At 51.0% G+C, this 14,495-nt stretch overlaps 14 non-coding genes across 14 annotated transcripts; all 14 read left to right on the top strand.

Annotated features, from left to right (window-relative positions):
• The first annotated feature begins 953 nt into the window (after positions 1 to 953).
• Positions 954 to 1,027, top strand: trnan-guu (transfer RNA asparagine (anticodon GUU)). Its single transcript has one exon. It is a non-coding gene; the product is annotated as a tRNA-Asn (tRNA).
• A 1,538-nt stretch (positions 1,028 to 2,565) lies between these two features.
• On the top strand, positions 2,566 to 2,706 carry LOC141312855 (U4 spliceosomal RNA). The gene has a single exon (XR_012349356.1). It is a non-coding gene; the product is annotated as a U4 spliceosomal RNA (small nuclear RNA).
• Positions 2,707 to 3,553: 847 nt separating this feature from the next.
• On the top strand, positions 3,554 to 3,626 carry trnak-cuu (transfer RNA lysine (anticodon CUU)). The gene has a single exon. It is a non-coding gene; the product is annotated as a tRNA-Lys (tRNA).
• A 201-nt stretch (positions 3,627 to 3,827) lies between these two features.
• On the top strand, positions 3,828 to 3,901 carry trnan-guu (transfer RNA asparagine (anticodon GUU)). Its single transcript has one exon. It is a non-coding gene; the product is annotated as a tRNA-Asn (tRNA).
• A 1,541-nt stretch (positions 3,902 to 5,442) lies between these two features.
• Positions 5,443 to 5,583, top strand: LOC141312827 (U4 spliceosomal RNA). Its single transcript, XR_012349327.1, has one exon. It is a non-coding gene; the product is annotated as a U4 spliceosomal RNA (small nuclear RNA).
• Positions 5,584 to 6,430: 847 nt separating this feature from the next.
• trnak-cuu (transfer RNA lysine (anticodon CUU)) lies at positions 6,431 to 6,503 on the top strand. Its single transcript has one exon. It is a non-coding gene; the product is annotated as a tRNA-Lys (tRNA).
• A 201-nt stretch (positions 6,504 to 6,704) lies between these two features.
• Positions 6,705 to 6,778, top strand: trnan-guu (transfer RNA asparagine (anticodon GUU)). Its single transcript has one exon. It is a non-coding gene; the product is annotated as a tRNA-Asn (tRNA).
• Positions 6,779 to 8,316: 1,538 nt separating this feature from the next.
• Positions 8,317 to 8,457, top strand: LOC141312858 (U4 spliceosomal RNA). The gene has a single exon (XR_012349358.1). It is a non-coding gene; the product is annotated as a U4 spliceosomal RNA (small nuclear RNA).
• An 847-nt stretch (positions 8,458 to 9,304) lies between these two features.
• On the top strand, positions 9,305 to 9,377 carry trnak-cuu (transfer RNA lysine (anticodon CUU)). The gene has a single exon. It is a non-coding gene; the product is annotated as a tRNA-Lys (tRNA).
• Positions 9,378 to 9,578: 201 nt separating this feature from the next.
• Positions 9,579 to 9,652, top strand: trnan-guu (transfer RNA asparagine (anticodon GUU)). The gene has a single exon. It is a non-coding gene; the product is annotated as a tRNA-Asn (tRNA).
• A 1,541-nt stretch (positions 9,653 to 11,193) lies between these two features.
• On the top strand, positions 11,194 to 11,334 carry LOC141312828 (U4 spliceosomal RNA). Its single transcript, XR_012349328.1, has one exon. It is a non-coding gene; the product is annotated as a U4 spliceosomal RNA (small nuclear RNA).
• Positions 11,335 to 12,181: 847 nt separating this feature from the next.
• On the top strand, positions 12,182 to 12,254 carry trnak-cuu (transfer RNA lysine (anticodon CUU)). Its single transcript has one exon. It is a non-coding gene; the product is annotated as a tRNA-Lys (tRNA).
• Positions 12,255 to 12,455: 201 nt separating this feature from the next.
• Positions 12,456 to 12,529, top strand: trnan-guu (transfer RNA asparagine (anticodon GUU)). The gene has a single exon. It is a non-coding gene; the product is annotated as a tRNA-Asn (tRNA).
• A 1,538-nt stretch (positions 12,530 to 14,067) lies between these two features.
• On the top strand, positions 14,068 to 14,208 carry LOC141312859 (U4 spliceosomal RNA). Its single transcript, XR_012349359.1, has one exon. It is a non-coding gene; the product is annotated as a U4 spliceosomal RNA (small nuclear RNA).
• Positions 14,209 to 14,495: the final 287 nt, after the last annotated feature.

Below are 14,495 nucleotides of genomic sequence, written 5' to 3' on the forward strand. Positions count from 1 at the left end.
AGGTTGGGCCTGTCTGGTCCGGTGGGCTCTCAGTGGCGCTAAAGCTTCCAGTGCATGTCGAGCACAATGTATTAGCCTTCCACCGCCTTACCCGCTGGACCACCTCGTCATCTTGCGTGGTTTCTTTGTTTAACACTCCTGAACCATGTGCATGTGGATGCCTTCTTCGTCTTTTGTTTCAGCCGCCGAGGGCCTGTTTTCCACTGAGGCCCTGCGTCAAACTCCCTATGAGACACAATCGAACGTTAGTAGTAACCTCCGATTACGGCCGAATGTGGATTCTGCTCGGACGACGGGGCACCGGTACATCCTTTGTAGCTTTGGCTTGTTAGCCAAACGCTACAGCAGTTTGCCATTTCCCATGAAATCATCCTTGATTTCCTTAAGAAAGGTGCCCCAAATTGGTGGAAAATCACATCTCAACCATACGCTGTCCAAAGCATTGACCCGCCTTCACGCGGCAAAACAGAACGTGTTGTTGGCCCGCACTGCTGGGTCAAACTGCGCTTCCCAAAAACAGATTGGGTCAAAACCGACAGAAGAAAACTCTAAGCCTGCTCTAAGCCCTACCCACGGGGAGGGCTCGACAGTCTCGCACAACGCGAGAGCCTCCGTTTCGCCTGTGTAATTTGGGGGCCGATGAAAACTGGGTCCGACCCGGTGAAGAAGCCCACGACCAGCCCGGCTAGCTCAGTCGGTAGAGCATGATACTCTTAATCTCAGGGTCGTGGGTTCGAGCCCCACGTTGGGCGGCTCTGTTGACTCTCTTTCTTCCCAAAAGGGTGGCGGGCTCCAGCGTGCCCATTCGCCGCGCAGGCTGAGTGGATTTTGCGAGCTCCGGAAACATCTTTCAAAACAGATGTCGCTGTTAGTGCGAGCAATTTTAATCCCTATCACTAACCCTAACCCTTGCTTTTACACCGGTGATCCGGCGGCAGCAAGCAACAGCGGCTGTCTCTGTGGCGCAATCGGTTAGCGCGTTCGGCTGTTAACCGAAAGGTTGGTGGTTCGAGCCCACCCAGGGACGTGTGAAATGCCGGAGTTTTGCACGCGCGTCAGGTGTCCACTAACGCCTATGCCATTCTTAGGGTTGCGAGGCACAGCTTTCTCAGGGCGTTTATCTTGTGCACCTTCAATAAGCTGGCTTGTTTTAAAAGAACTCAGCGGCGGGCATTTGGTGAACATTTTCACCAGCTCGAGTAGTTTGCTGTGGCATGTGGATGCCTTCTTTACTGATGATCTGTCTCTGGGGCTCATCTAGTTGACATAGTATCCGCTGACATTCGGCTGAAGGTGCTGATCCACCATCTGCTCTTGGTACGGACTGGAACCGGGGGACTGTAGTGACCATCAGATCGGAATGCAGAATGGATCTGGTGGCTACGGTGACCTCAGAATAAGAAGAAACAGACTAATATTAATGTAGATGCAAAAGTTCCATGTTGCCACAAAGTCAATACCCAATACCCCACCGGGATGACTTGAAATACAGTCAGCATCGGCAATTTTTGCCAGTCTCTCTGGAGGCTTGTTGAGAAAGATAGTCTTGCTTCGTTTTGTTTCCTTTTATTGGCGTGGCTGGTTGTTGGTCCTCGTCAAAGAGGTGTCCACCGATCATAGCGTGCCGGAGCCAGAAGACTTGTTGTTTTGTCAATATGTTCTCAAGACTTTGCGGCAGGTATCAATAAACTACAGCACAATCACAGCTCGCCGCTACCCATCGTAAACAGGTTGGGCCTGTCTGTTCCGGTGGGCTCTCAGTGGTGCTAAAGCATCAAATGAAGAGGATGGGATTCGAACCCACACAAACCAAGGCGTGCCGAGCACAACGGACTAGCCTTGCATCGCCTTAACCACTCGACCACCTTTCGTTTTGCGCGGTCCTTTTGTTTAACACTCCCGATTCAGACCACCAGCTCATTAGTAGAGCTCTCAGTGAACTGAACTGAGTGTGTCAGATAGGGAAGACACACAAAAATTGCAGAGTGGGGTCCCCAGGACCGCTGCTAAATGTACCGAACGACGAGGATGGGATTCGAACCTACGCGTGCAGAGCACAATGGATTAGCAGTCCATCGCCTTAACCACTCGGCCACCTCGTCGTATTACGTGCCGTCTTTTATTTAGCACTCCCGATTCAGATCATCAGCTCATTAGTAGAGAACTCAAAGAACTGAACTGAGTGTGTTAGATAAGGAGGACACACAAAAAGTTCAGCATGGGGTCCCCAGGACCTAGATTAAGGTCCAGTGCTAAAGGAACCGAACGACAAGGATGGGATTAGCAGTCCATCGCCTTAACCACTCGGCCTCCCCGCCCCCTTGCTGACTGAGAGAGGCCATGCTGCGGACCTTTTCAGCTGCTGCTGCTGTGCTTTCAGCAGGCTGTTTTGAGCACAGAGGGAATAGTGAATGAGCCGTCTTTTACACACCTCTAATCTGTTCCGTAGAAACACGATGCAGCAACCCGTGCCAGGAGAATGTTTGTGCGGCAGTTTAAAGCTTGCTACCACCTTGTCGGTTCACATCCACGTAGGTGCCTGCAAAGGTCACGACCGTCGCCGGCATTCTTTCGTAGAGGCAATATTGTAGCCTATGAGGTTTATCCGAGGCGCGATCATTGCTGGTTGAAAACTTTACCCAATACCCCGCCCGGATGACTTGAAATACAGTCAGCTTTGGCAATTTTTGCTAGCCTCTCTGGAGGCTTAGAGTATTGTTGAGAAAAAATAGCCTGGCTTTGTTTCTCGTCAAAAAGGTGTCTGCTTATGATTGAGCGCCAGAGCCAGAAGGCTTGTTGTTTTGTGAATATGTCCTCAAGACGGGTATCATTAAACTGCAGCGCAATTACAGCTCACCGTTACCCATCGTAAACAGGTTGGGCCTGTCTGGTCCGGTGGGCTCTCAGTGGCGCTAAAGCTTCCAGTGCATGTCGAGCACAATGTATTAGCCTTCCACCGCCTTACCCGCTGGACCACCTCGTCATCTTGCGTGGTTTCTTTGTTTAACACTCCTGAACCATGTGCATGTGGATGCCTTCTTCGTCTTTTGTTTCAGCCGCCGAGGGCCTGTTTTCCACTGAGGCCCTGCGTCAAACTCCCTATGAGACACAATCGAACGTTAGTAGTAACCTCCGATTACGGCCGAATGTGGATTCTGCTCGGACGACGGGGCACCGGTACATCCTTTGTAGCTTTGGCTTGTTAGCCAAACGCTACAGCAGTTTGCCATTTCCCATGAAATCATCCTTGATTTCCTTAAGAAAGGTGCCCCAAATTGGTGGAAAATCACATCTCAACCATACGCTGTCCAAAGCATTGACCCGCCTTCACGCGGCAAAACAGAACGTGTTGTTGGCCCGCACTGCTGGGTCAAACTGCGCTTCCCAAAAACAGATTGGGTCAAAACCGACAGAAGAAAACTCTAAGCCTGCTCTAAGCCCTACCCACGGGGAGGGCTCGACAGTCTCGCACAACGCGAGAGCCTCCGTTTCGCCTGTGTAATTTGGGGGCCGATGAAAACTGGGTCCGACCCGGTGAAGAAGCCCACGATCAGCCCGGCTAGCTCAGTCGGTAGAGCATGAGACTCTTAATCTCAGGGTCGTGGGTTCGAGCCCCACGTTGGGCGGCTCTGTTGACTCTCTTTCTTCCCAAAAGGGTGGCGGGCTCCAGCGTGCCCATTCGCCGCGCAGGCTGAGTGGATTTTGCGAGCTCCGGAAACATCTTTCAAAACAGATGTCGCTGTTAGTGCGAGCAATTTTAATCCCTATCACTAACCCTAACCCTTGCTTTTACACCGGTGATCCGGCGGCAGCAAGCAACAGCGGCTGTCTCTGTGGCGCAATCGGTTAGCGCGTTCGGCTGTTAACCGAAAGGTTGGTGGTTCGAGCCCACCCAGGGACGTGTGAAATGCCGGAGTTTTGCACGCGCGTCAGGTGTCCACTAACGCCTATGCCATTCTTAGGGTTGCGAGGCACAGCTTTCTCAGGGCGTTTATCTTGTGCACCTTCAATAAGCTGGCTTGTTTTAAAAGAACTCAGCGGCGGGCATTTGGTGAACATTTTCACCAGCTCGAGTAGTTTGCTGTGGCATGTGGATGCCTTCTTAACTGATGATCTGTCTCTGGGGCTCATCTAGTTGACATAGTATCCGCTGACATTCGGCTGAAGGTGCTGATCCACCATCTGCTCTTGGTACGGACTGGAACCGGGGGACTGTAGTGACCATCAGATCGGAATGCAGAATGGATCTGGTGGCTACGGTGACCTCAGAATAAGAAGAAACAGACTAATATTAATGTAGATGCAAAAGTTCCATGTTGCCACAAAGTCAATACCCAATACCCCACCGGGATGACTTGAAATACAGTCAGCATCGGCAATTTTTGCCAGTCTCTCTGGAGGCTTGTTGAGAAAGATAGTCTTGCTTCGTTTTGTTTCCTTTTATTGGCGTGGCTGGTTGTTGGTCCTCGTCAAAGAGGTGTCCACCGATCATAGCGTGCCGGAGCCAGAAGACTTGTTGTTTTGTCAATATGTTCTCAAGACTTTGCGGCAGGTATCAATAAACTACAGCACAATCACAGCTCGCCGCTACCCATCGTAAACAGGTTGGGCCTGTCTGTTCCGGTGGGCTCTCAGTGGTGCTAAAGCATCAAATGAAGAGGATGGGATTCGAACCCACACAAACCAAGGCGTGCCGAGCACAACGGACTAGCCTTGCATCGCCTTAACCACTCGACCACCTTTCGTTTTGCACGGTCCTTTTGTTTAACACTCCCGATTCAGACCACCAGCTCATTAGTAGAGCGCTCAGTGAACTGAACTGAGTGTGTCAGATAGGGAAGACACACAAAAATTGCAGAGTGGGGTCCCCAAGAGGATCACTGCTAAATGTACCGAACGACGAGGATGGGACTCGAACCCACGCGTGCAGAGCACAATGGATTAGCAGTCCATCGCCTTAACCACTCGGCCACCTCGTCGTATTACGTGCCGTCTTTTATTTAGCACTCCCGATTCAGATCATCAGCTCATTAGTAGAGAACTCAAAGAACTGAACTGAGTGTGTTAGATAAGGAGGACACACAAAAAGTTCAGCATGGGGTCCCCAGGACCTAGATTAAGGTCCAGTGCTAAAGGAACCGAACGACAAGGATGGGATTAGCAGTCCATCGCCTTAACCACTCGGCCTCCCCGCCCCCTTGCTGACTGAGAGAGGCCATGCTGCGGACCTTTTCAGCTGCTGCTGCTGTGCTTTCAGCAGGCTGTTTTGAGCACAGAGGGAATAGTGAATGAGCCGTCTTTTACACACCTCTAATCTGTTCCGTAGAAACACGGTGCAGCAACCCGTGCCAGGAGACTGTTTGTGCGGCAGTTTAAAGCTTACTACCACCTTGTCGGTTCACATCCACGTAGGTGCCTGCAAAGGTCACAACCGTCGCCGGCATTCTTTCGCAGAGGCAATATTGTAGCCTATGAGGTTTATCCGAGGCGCGATCATTGCTGGTTGAAAACTTTACCCAATACCCCGCCAGGATGACTTGAAATACAGTCAGCTTTGGCAATTTTTGCTAGCCTCTCTGGAGGCTTAGAGTATTGTTGAGAAAAAATAGCCTGGTTTCGTTTCTCGTCGAAAAGTTGTCTGCTGATGATTGAGCGCCAGAGCCAGAAGGCTTGTTGTTTTGTAAATATGTCCTCAAGACGGGTATCATTAAACTGCAGCGCAATTACAGCTCACCGTTACCCATCGTAAACAGGTTGGGCCTGTCTGGTCCGGTGGGCTCTCAGTGGCGCTAAAGCTTCCAGTGCATGTCGAGCACAATGTATTAGCCTTCCACCGCCTTACCCGCTGGACCACCTCGTCATCTTGCGTGGTTTCTTTGTTTAACACTCCTGAACCATGTGCATGTGGATGCCTTCTTCGTCTTTTGTTTCAGCCGCCGAGGGCCTGTTTTCCACTGAGGCCCTGCGTCAAACTCCCTATGAGACACAATCGAACGTTAGTAGTAACCTCCGATTACGGCCGAATGTGGATTCTGCTCGGACGACGGGGCACCGGTACATCCTTTGTAGCTTTGGCTTGTTAGCCAAACGCTACAGCAGTTTGCCATTTCCCATGAAATCATCCTTGATTTCCTTAAGAAAGGTGCCCCAAATTGGTGGAAAATCACATCTCAACCATACGCTGTCCAAAGCATTGACCCGCCTTCACGCGGCAAAACAGAACGTGTTGTTGGCCCGCACTGCTGGGTCAAACTGCGCTTCCCAAAAACAGATTGGGTCAAAACCGACAGAAGAAAACTCTAAGCCTGCTCTAAGCCCTACCCACGGGGAGGGCTCGACAGTCTCGCACAACGCGAGAGCCTCCGTTTCGCCTGTGTAATTTGGGGGCCGATGAAAACTGGGTCCGACCCGGTGAAGAAGCCCACGATCAGCCCGGCTAGCTCAGTCGGTAGAGCATGAGACTCTTAATCTCAGGGTCGTGGGTTCGAGCCCCACGTTGGGCGGCTCTGTTGACTCTCTTTCTTCCCAAAAGGGTGGCGGGCTCCAGCGTGCCCATTCGCCGCGCAGGCTGAGTGGATTTTGCGAGCTCCGGAAACATCTTTCAAAACAGATGTCGCTGTTAGTGCGAGCAATTTTAATCCCTATCACTAACCCTAACCCTTGCTTTTACACCGGTGATCCGGCGGCAGCAAGCAACAGCGGCTGTCTCTGTGGCGCAATCGGTTAGCGCGTTCGGCTGTTAACCGAAAGGTTGGTGGTTCGAGCCCACCCAGGGACGTGTGAAATGCCGGAGTTTTGCACGCGCGTCAGGTGTCCACTAACGCCTATGCCATTCTTAGGGTTGCGAGGCACAGCTTTCTCAGGGCGTTTATCTTGTGCACCTTCAATAAGCTGGCTTGTTTTAAAAGAACTCAGCGGCGGGCATTTGGTGAACATTTTCACCAGCTCGAGTAGTTTGCTGTGGCATGTGGATGCCTTCTTTACTGATGATCTGTCTCTGGGGCTCATCTAGTTGACATAGTATCCGCTGACATTCGGCTGAAGGTGCTGATCCACCATCTGCTCTTGGTACGGACTGGAACCGGGGGACTGTAGTGACCATCAGATCGGAATGCAGAATGGATCTGGTGGCTACGGTGACCTCAGAATAAGAAGAAACAGACTAATATTAATGTAGATGCAAAAGTTCCATGTTGCCACAAAGTCAATACCCAATACCCCACCGGGATGACTTGAAATACAGTCAGCATCGGCAATTTTTGCCAGTCTCTCTGGAGGCTTGTTGAGAAAGATAGTCTTGCTTCGTTTTGTTTCCTTTTATTGGCGTGGCTGGTTGTTGGTCCTCGTCAAAGAGGTGTCCACCGATCATAGCGTGCCGGAGCCAGAAGACTTGTTGTTTTGTCAATATGTTCTCAAGACTTTGCGGCAGGTATCAATAAACTACAGCACAATCACAGCTCGCCGCTACCCATCGTAAACAGGTTGGGCCTGTCTGTTCCGGTGGGCTCTCAGTGGTGCTAAAGCATCAAATGAAGAGGATGGGATTCGAACCCACACAAACCAAGGCGTGCCGAGCACAACGGACTAGCCTTGCATCGCCTTAACCACTCGACCACCTTTCGTTTTGCGCGGTCCTTTTGTTTAACACTCCCGATTCAGACCACCAGCTCATTAGTAGAGCTCTCAGTGAACTGAACTGAGTGTGTCAGATAGGGAAGACACACAAAAATTGCAGAGTGGGGTCCCCAGGACCGCTGCTAAATGTACCGAACGACGAGGATGGGATTCGAACCTACGCGTGCAGAGCACAATGGATTAGCAGTCCATCGCCTTAACCACTCGGCCACCTCGTCGTATTACGTGCCGTCTTTTATTTAGCACTCCCGATTCAGATCATCAGCTCATTAGTAGAGAACTCAAAGAACTGAACTGAGTGTGTTAGATAAGGAGGACACACAAAAAGTTCAGCATGGGGTCCCCAGGACCTAGATTAAGGTCCAGTGCTAAAGGAACCGAACGACAAGGATGGGATTAGCAGTCCATCGCCTTAACCACTCGGCCTCCCCGCCCCCTTGCTGACTGAGAGAGGCCATGCTGCGGACCTTTTCAGCTGCTGCTGCTGTGCTTTCAGCAGGCTGTTTTGAGCACAGAGGGAATAGTGAATGAGCCGTCTTTTACACACCTCTAATCTGTTCCGTAGAAACACGATGCAGCAACCCGTGCCAGGAGAATGTTTGTGCGGCAGTTTAAAGCTTGCTACCACCTTGTCGGTTCACATCCACGTAGGTGCCTGCAAAGGTCACGACCGTCGCCGGCATTCTTTCGTAGAGGCAATATTGTAGCCTATGAGGTTTATCCGAGGCGCGATCATTGCTGGTTGAAAACTTTACCCAATACCCCGCCCGGATGACTTGAAATACAGTCAGCTTTGGCAATTTTTGCTAGCCTCTCTGGAGGCTTAGAGTATTGTTGAGAAAAAATAGCCTGGCTTTGTTTCTCGTCAAAAAGGTGTCTGCTTATGATTGAGCGCCAGAGCCAGAAGGCTTGTTGTTTTGTGAATATGTCCTCAAGACGGGTATCATTAAACTGCAGCGCAATTACAGCTCACCGTTACCCATCGTAAACAGGTTGGGCCTGTCTGGTCCGGTGGGCTCTCAGTGGCGCTAAAGCTTCCAGTGCATGTCGAGCACAATGTATTAGCCTTCCACCGCCTTACCCGCTGGACCACCTCGTCATCTTGCGTGGTTTCTTTGTTTAACACTCCTGAACCATGTGCATGTGGATGCCTTCTTCGTCTTTTGTTTCAGCCGCCGAGGGCCTGTTTTCCACTGAGGCCCTGCGTCAAACTCCCTATGAGACACAATCGAACGTTAGTAGTAACCTCCGATTACGGCCGAATGTGGATTCTGCTCGGACGACGGGGCACCGGTACATCCTTTGTAGCTTTGGCTTGTTAGCCAAACGCTACAGCAGTTTGCCATTTCCCATGAAATCATCCTTGATTTCCTTAAGAAAGGTGCCCCAAATTGGTGGAAAATCACATCTCAACCATACGCTGTCCAAAGCATTGACCCGCCTTCACGCGGCAAAACAGAACGTGTTGTTGGCCCGCACTGCTGGGTCAAACTGCGCTTCCCAAAAACAGATTGGGTCAAAACCGACAGAAGAAAACTCTAAGCCTGCTCTAAGCCCTACCCACGGGGAGGGCTCGACAGTCTCGCACAACGCGAGAGCCTCCGTTTCGCCTGTGTAATTTGGGGGCCGATGAAAACTGGGTCCGACCCGGTGAAGAAGCCCACGATCAGCCCGGCTAGCTCAGTCGGTAGAGCATGAGACTCTTAATCTCAGGGTCGTGGGTTCGAGCCCCACGTTGGGCGGCTCTGTTGACTCTCTTTCTTCCCAAAAGGGTGGCGGGCTCCAGCGTGCCCATTCGCCGCGCAGGCTGAGTGGATTTTGCGAGCTCCGGAAACATCTTTCAAAACAGATGTCGCTGTTAGTGCGAGCAATTTTAATCCCTATCACTAACCCTAACCCTTGCTTTTACACCGGTGATCCGGCGGCAGCAAGCAACAGCGGCTGTCTCTGTGGCGCAATCGGTTAGCGCGTTCGGCTGTTAACCGAAAGGTTGGTGGTTCGAGCCCACCCAGGGACGTGTGAAATGCCGGAGTTTTGCACGCGCGTCAGGTGTCCACTAACGCCTATGCCATTCTTAGGGTTGCGAGGCACAGCTTTCTCAGGGCGTTTATCTTGTGCACCTTCAATAAGCTGGCTTGTTTTAAAAGAACTCAGCGGCGGGCATTTGGTGAACATTTTCACCAGCTCGAGTAGTTTGCTGTGGCATGTGGATGCCTTCTTAACTGATGATCTGTCTCTGGGGCTCATCTAGTTGACATAGTATCCGCTGACATTCGGCTGAAGGTGCTGATCCACCATCTGCTCTTGGTACGGACTGGAACCGGGGGACTGTAGTGACCATCAGATCGGAATGCAGAATGGATCTGGTGGCTACGGTGACCTCAGAATAAGAAGAAACAGACTAATATTAATGTAGATGCAAAAGTTCCATGTTGCCACAAAGTCAATACCCAATACCCCACCGGGATGACTTGAAATACAGTCAGCATCGGCAATTTTTGCCAGTCTCTCTGGAGGCTTGTTGAGAAAGATAGTCTTGCTTCGTTTTGTTTCCTTTTATTGGCGTGGCTGGTTGTTGGTCCTCGTCAAAGAGGTGTCCACCGATCATAGCGTGCCGGAGCCAGAAGACTTGTTGTTTTGTCAATATGTTCTCAAGACTTTGCGGCAGGTATCAATAAACTACAGCACAATCACAGCTCGCCGCTACCCATCGTAAACAGGTTGGGCCTGTCTGTTCCGGTGGGCTCTCAGTGGTGCTAAAGCATCAAATGAAGAGGATGGGATTCGAACCCACACAAACCAAGGCGTGCCGAGCACAACGGACTAGCCTTGCATCGCCTTAACCACTCGACCACCTTTCGTTTTGCGCGGTCCTTTTGTTTAACACTCCCGATTCAGACCACCAGCTCATTAGTAGAGCGCTCAGTGAACTGAACTGAGTGTGTCAGATAGGGAAGACACACAAAAATTGCAGAGTGGGGTCCCCAAGAGGATCACTGCTAAATGTACCGAACGACGAGGATGGGACTCGAACCCACGCGTGCAGAGCACAATGGATTAGCAGTCCATCGCCTTAACCACTCGGCCACCTCGTCGTATTACGTGCCGTCTTTTATTTAGCACTCCCGATTCAGATCATCAGCTCATTAGTAGAGAACTCAAAGAACTGAACTGAGTGTGTTAGATAAGGAGGACACACAAAAAGTTCAGCATGGGGTCCCCAGGACCTAGATTAAGGTCCAGTGCTAAAGGAACCGAACGACAAGGATGGGATTAGCAGTCCATCGCCTTAACCACTCGGCCTCCCCGCCCCCTTGCTGACTGAGAGAGGCCATGCTGCGGACCTTTTCAGCTGCTGCTGCTGTGCTTTCAGCAGGCTGTTTTGAGCACAGAGGGAATAGTGAATGAGCCGTCTTTTACACACCTCTAATCTGTTCCGTAGAAACACGGTGCAGCAACCCGTGCCAGGAGACTGTTTGTGCGGCAGTTTAAAGCTTACTACCACCTTGTCGGTTCACATCCACGTAGGTGCCTGCAAAGGTCACAACCGTCGCCGGCATTCTTTCGCAGAGGCAATATTGTAGCCTATGAGGTTTATCCGAGGCGCGATCATTGCTGGTTGAAAACTTTACCCAATACCCCGCCAGGATGACTTGAAATACAGTCAGCTTTGGCAATTTTTGCTAGCCTCTCTGGAGGCTTAGAGTATTGTTGAGAAAAAATAGCCTGGTTTCGTTTCTCGTCGAAAAGTTGTCTGCTGATGATTGAGCGCCAGAGCCAGAAGGCTTGTTGTTTTGTAAATATGTCCTCAAGACGGGTATCATTAAACTGCAGCGCAATTACAGCTCACCGTTACCCATCGTAAACAGGTTGGGCCTGTCTGGTCCGGTGGGCTCTCAGTGGCGCTAAAGCTTCCAGTGCATGTCGAGCACAATGTATTAGCCTTCCACCGCCTTACCCGCTGGACCACCTCGTCATCTTGCGTGGTTTCTTTGTTTAACACTCCTGAACCATGTGCATGTGGATGCCTTCTTCGTCTTTTGTTTCAGCCGCCGAGGGCCTGTTTTCCACTGAGGCCCTGCGTCAAACTCCCTATGAGACACAATCGAACGTTAGTAGTAACCTCCGATTACGGCCGAATGTGGATTCTGCTCGGACGACGGGGCACCGGTACATCCTTTGTAGCTTTGGCTTGTTAGCCAAACGCTACAGCAGTTTGCCATTTCCCATGAAATCATCCTTGATTTCCTTAAGAAAGGTGCCCCAAATTGGTGGAAAATCACATCTCAACCATACGCTGTCCAAAGCATTGACCCGCCTTCACGCGGCAAAACAGAACGTGTTGTTGGCCCGCACTGCTGGGTCAAACTGCGCTTCCCAAAAACAGATTGGGTCAAAACCGACAGAAGAAAACTCTAAGCCTGCTCTAAGCCCTACCCACGGGGAGGGCTCGACAGTCTCGCACAACGCGAGAGCCTCCGTTTCGCCTGTGTAATTTGGGGGCCGATGAAAACTGGGTCCGACCCGGTGAAGAAGCCCACGATCAGCCCGGCTAGCTCAGTCGGTAGAGCATGAGACTCTTAATCTCAGGGTCGTGGGTTCGAGCCCCACGTTGGGCGGCTCTGTTGACTCTCTTTCTTCCCAAAAGGGTGGCGGGCTCCAGCGTGCCCATTCGCCGCGCAGGCTGAGTGGATTTTGCGAGCTCCGGAAACATCTTTCAAAACAGATGTCGCTGTTAGTGCGAGCAATTTTAATCCCTATCACTAACCCTAACCCTTGCTTTTACACCGGTGATCCGGCGGCAGCAAGCAACAGCGGCTGTCTCTGTGGCGCAATCGGTTAGCGCGTTCGGCTGTTAACCGAAAGGTTGGTGGTTCGAGCCCACCCAGGGACGTGTGAAATGCCGGAGTTTTGCACGCGCGTCAGGTGTCCACTAACGCCTATGCCATTCTTAGGGTTGCGAGGCACAGCTTTCTCAGGGCGTTTATCTTGTGCACCTTCAATAAGCTGGCTTGTTTTAAAAGAACTCAGCGGCGGGCATTTGGTGAACATTTTCACCAGCTCGAGTAGTTTGCTGTGGCATGTGGATGCCTTCTTTACTGATGATCTGTCTCTGGGGCTCATCTAGTTGACATAGTATCCGCTGACATTCGGCTGAAGGTGCTGATCCACCATCTGCTCTTGGTACGGACTGGAACCGGGGGACTGTAGTGACCATCAGATCGGAATGCAGAATGGATCTGGTGGCTACGGTGACCTCAGAATAAGAAGAAACAGACTAATATTAATGTAGATGCAAAAGTTCCATGTTGCCACAAAGTCAATACCCAATACCCCACCGGGATGACTTGAAATACAGTCAGCATCGGCAATTTTTGCCAGTCTCTCTGGAGGCTTGTTGAGAAAGATAGTCTTGCTTCGTTTTGTTTCCTTTTATTGGCGTGGCTGGTTGTTGGTCCTCGTCAAAGAGGTGTCCACCGATCATAGCGTGCCGGAGCCAGAAGACTTGTTGTTTTGTCAATATGTTCTCAAGACTTTGCGGCAGGTATCAATAAACTACAGCACAATCACAGCTCGCCGCTACCCATCGTAAACAGGTTGGGCCTGTCTGTTCCGGTGGGCTCTCAGTGGTGCTAAAGCATCAAATGAAGAGGATGGGATTCGAACCCACACAAACCAAGGCGTGCCGAGCACAACGGACTAGCCTTGCATCGCCTTAACCACTCGACCACCTTTCGTTTTGCGCGGTCCTTTTGTTTAACACTCCCGATTCAGACCACCAGCTCATTAGTAGAGCTCTCAGTGAACTGAACTGAGTGTGTCAGATAGGGAAGACACACAAAAATTGCAGAGTGGGGTCCCCAGGACCGCTGCTAAATGTACCGAACGACGAGGATGGGATTCGAACCTACGCGTGCAGAGCACAATGGATTAGCAGTCCATCGCCTTAACCACTCGGCCACCTCGTCGTATTACGTGCCGTCTTTTATTTAGCACTCCCGATTCAGATCATCAGCTCATTAGTAGAGAACTCAAAGAACTGAACTGAGTGTGTTAGATAAGGAGGACACACAAAAAGTTCAGCATGGGGTCCCCAGGACCTAGATTAAGGTCCAGTGCTAAAGGAACCGAACGACAAGGATGGGATTAGCAGTCCATCGCCTTAACCACTCGGCCTCCCCGCCCCCTTGCTGACTGAGAGAGGCCATGCTGCGGACCTTTTCAGCTGCTGCTGCTGTGCTTTCAGCAGGCTGTTTTGAGCACAGAGGGAATAGTGAATGAGCCGTCTTTTACACACCTCTAATCTGTTCCGTAGAAACACGATGCAGCAACCCGTGCCAGGAGAATGTTTGTGCGGCAGTTTAAAGCTTGCTACCACCTTGTCGGTTCACATCCACGTAGGTGCCTGCAAAGGTCACGACCGTCGCCGGCATTCTTTCGTAGAGGCAATATTGTAGCCTATGAGGTTTATCCGAGGCGCGATCATTGCTGGTTGAAAACTTTACCCAATACCCCGCCCGGATGACTTGAAATACAGTCAGCTTTGGCAATTTTTGCTAGCCTCTCTGGAGGCTTAGAGTATTGTTGAGAAAAAATAGCCTGGCTTTGTTTCTCGTCAAAAAGGTGTCTGCTTATGATTGAGCGCCAGAGCCAGAAGGCTTGTTGTTTTGTGAATATGTCCTCAAGACGGGTATCATTAAACTGCAGCGCAATTACAGCTCACCGTTACCCATCGTAAACAGGTTGGGCCTGTCTGGTCCGGTGGGCTCTCAGTGGCGCTAAAGCTTCCAGTGCATGTCGAGCACAATGTATTAGCCTTCCACCGCCTTACCCGCTGGACCACCTCGTCATCTTGCGTG

This window comes from Garra rufa, unplaced genomic scaffold (genome assembly GCF_049309525.1).
Source record: "Garra rufa unplaced genomic scaffold, GarRuf1.0 hap1_unplaced_005, whole genome shotgun sequence".
Lineage (NCBI taxonomy): Eukaryota > Metazoa > Chordata > Actinopteri > Cypriniformes > Cyprinidae > Garra > Garra rufa.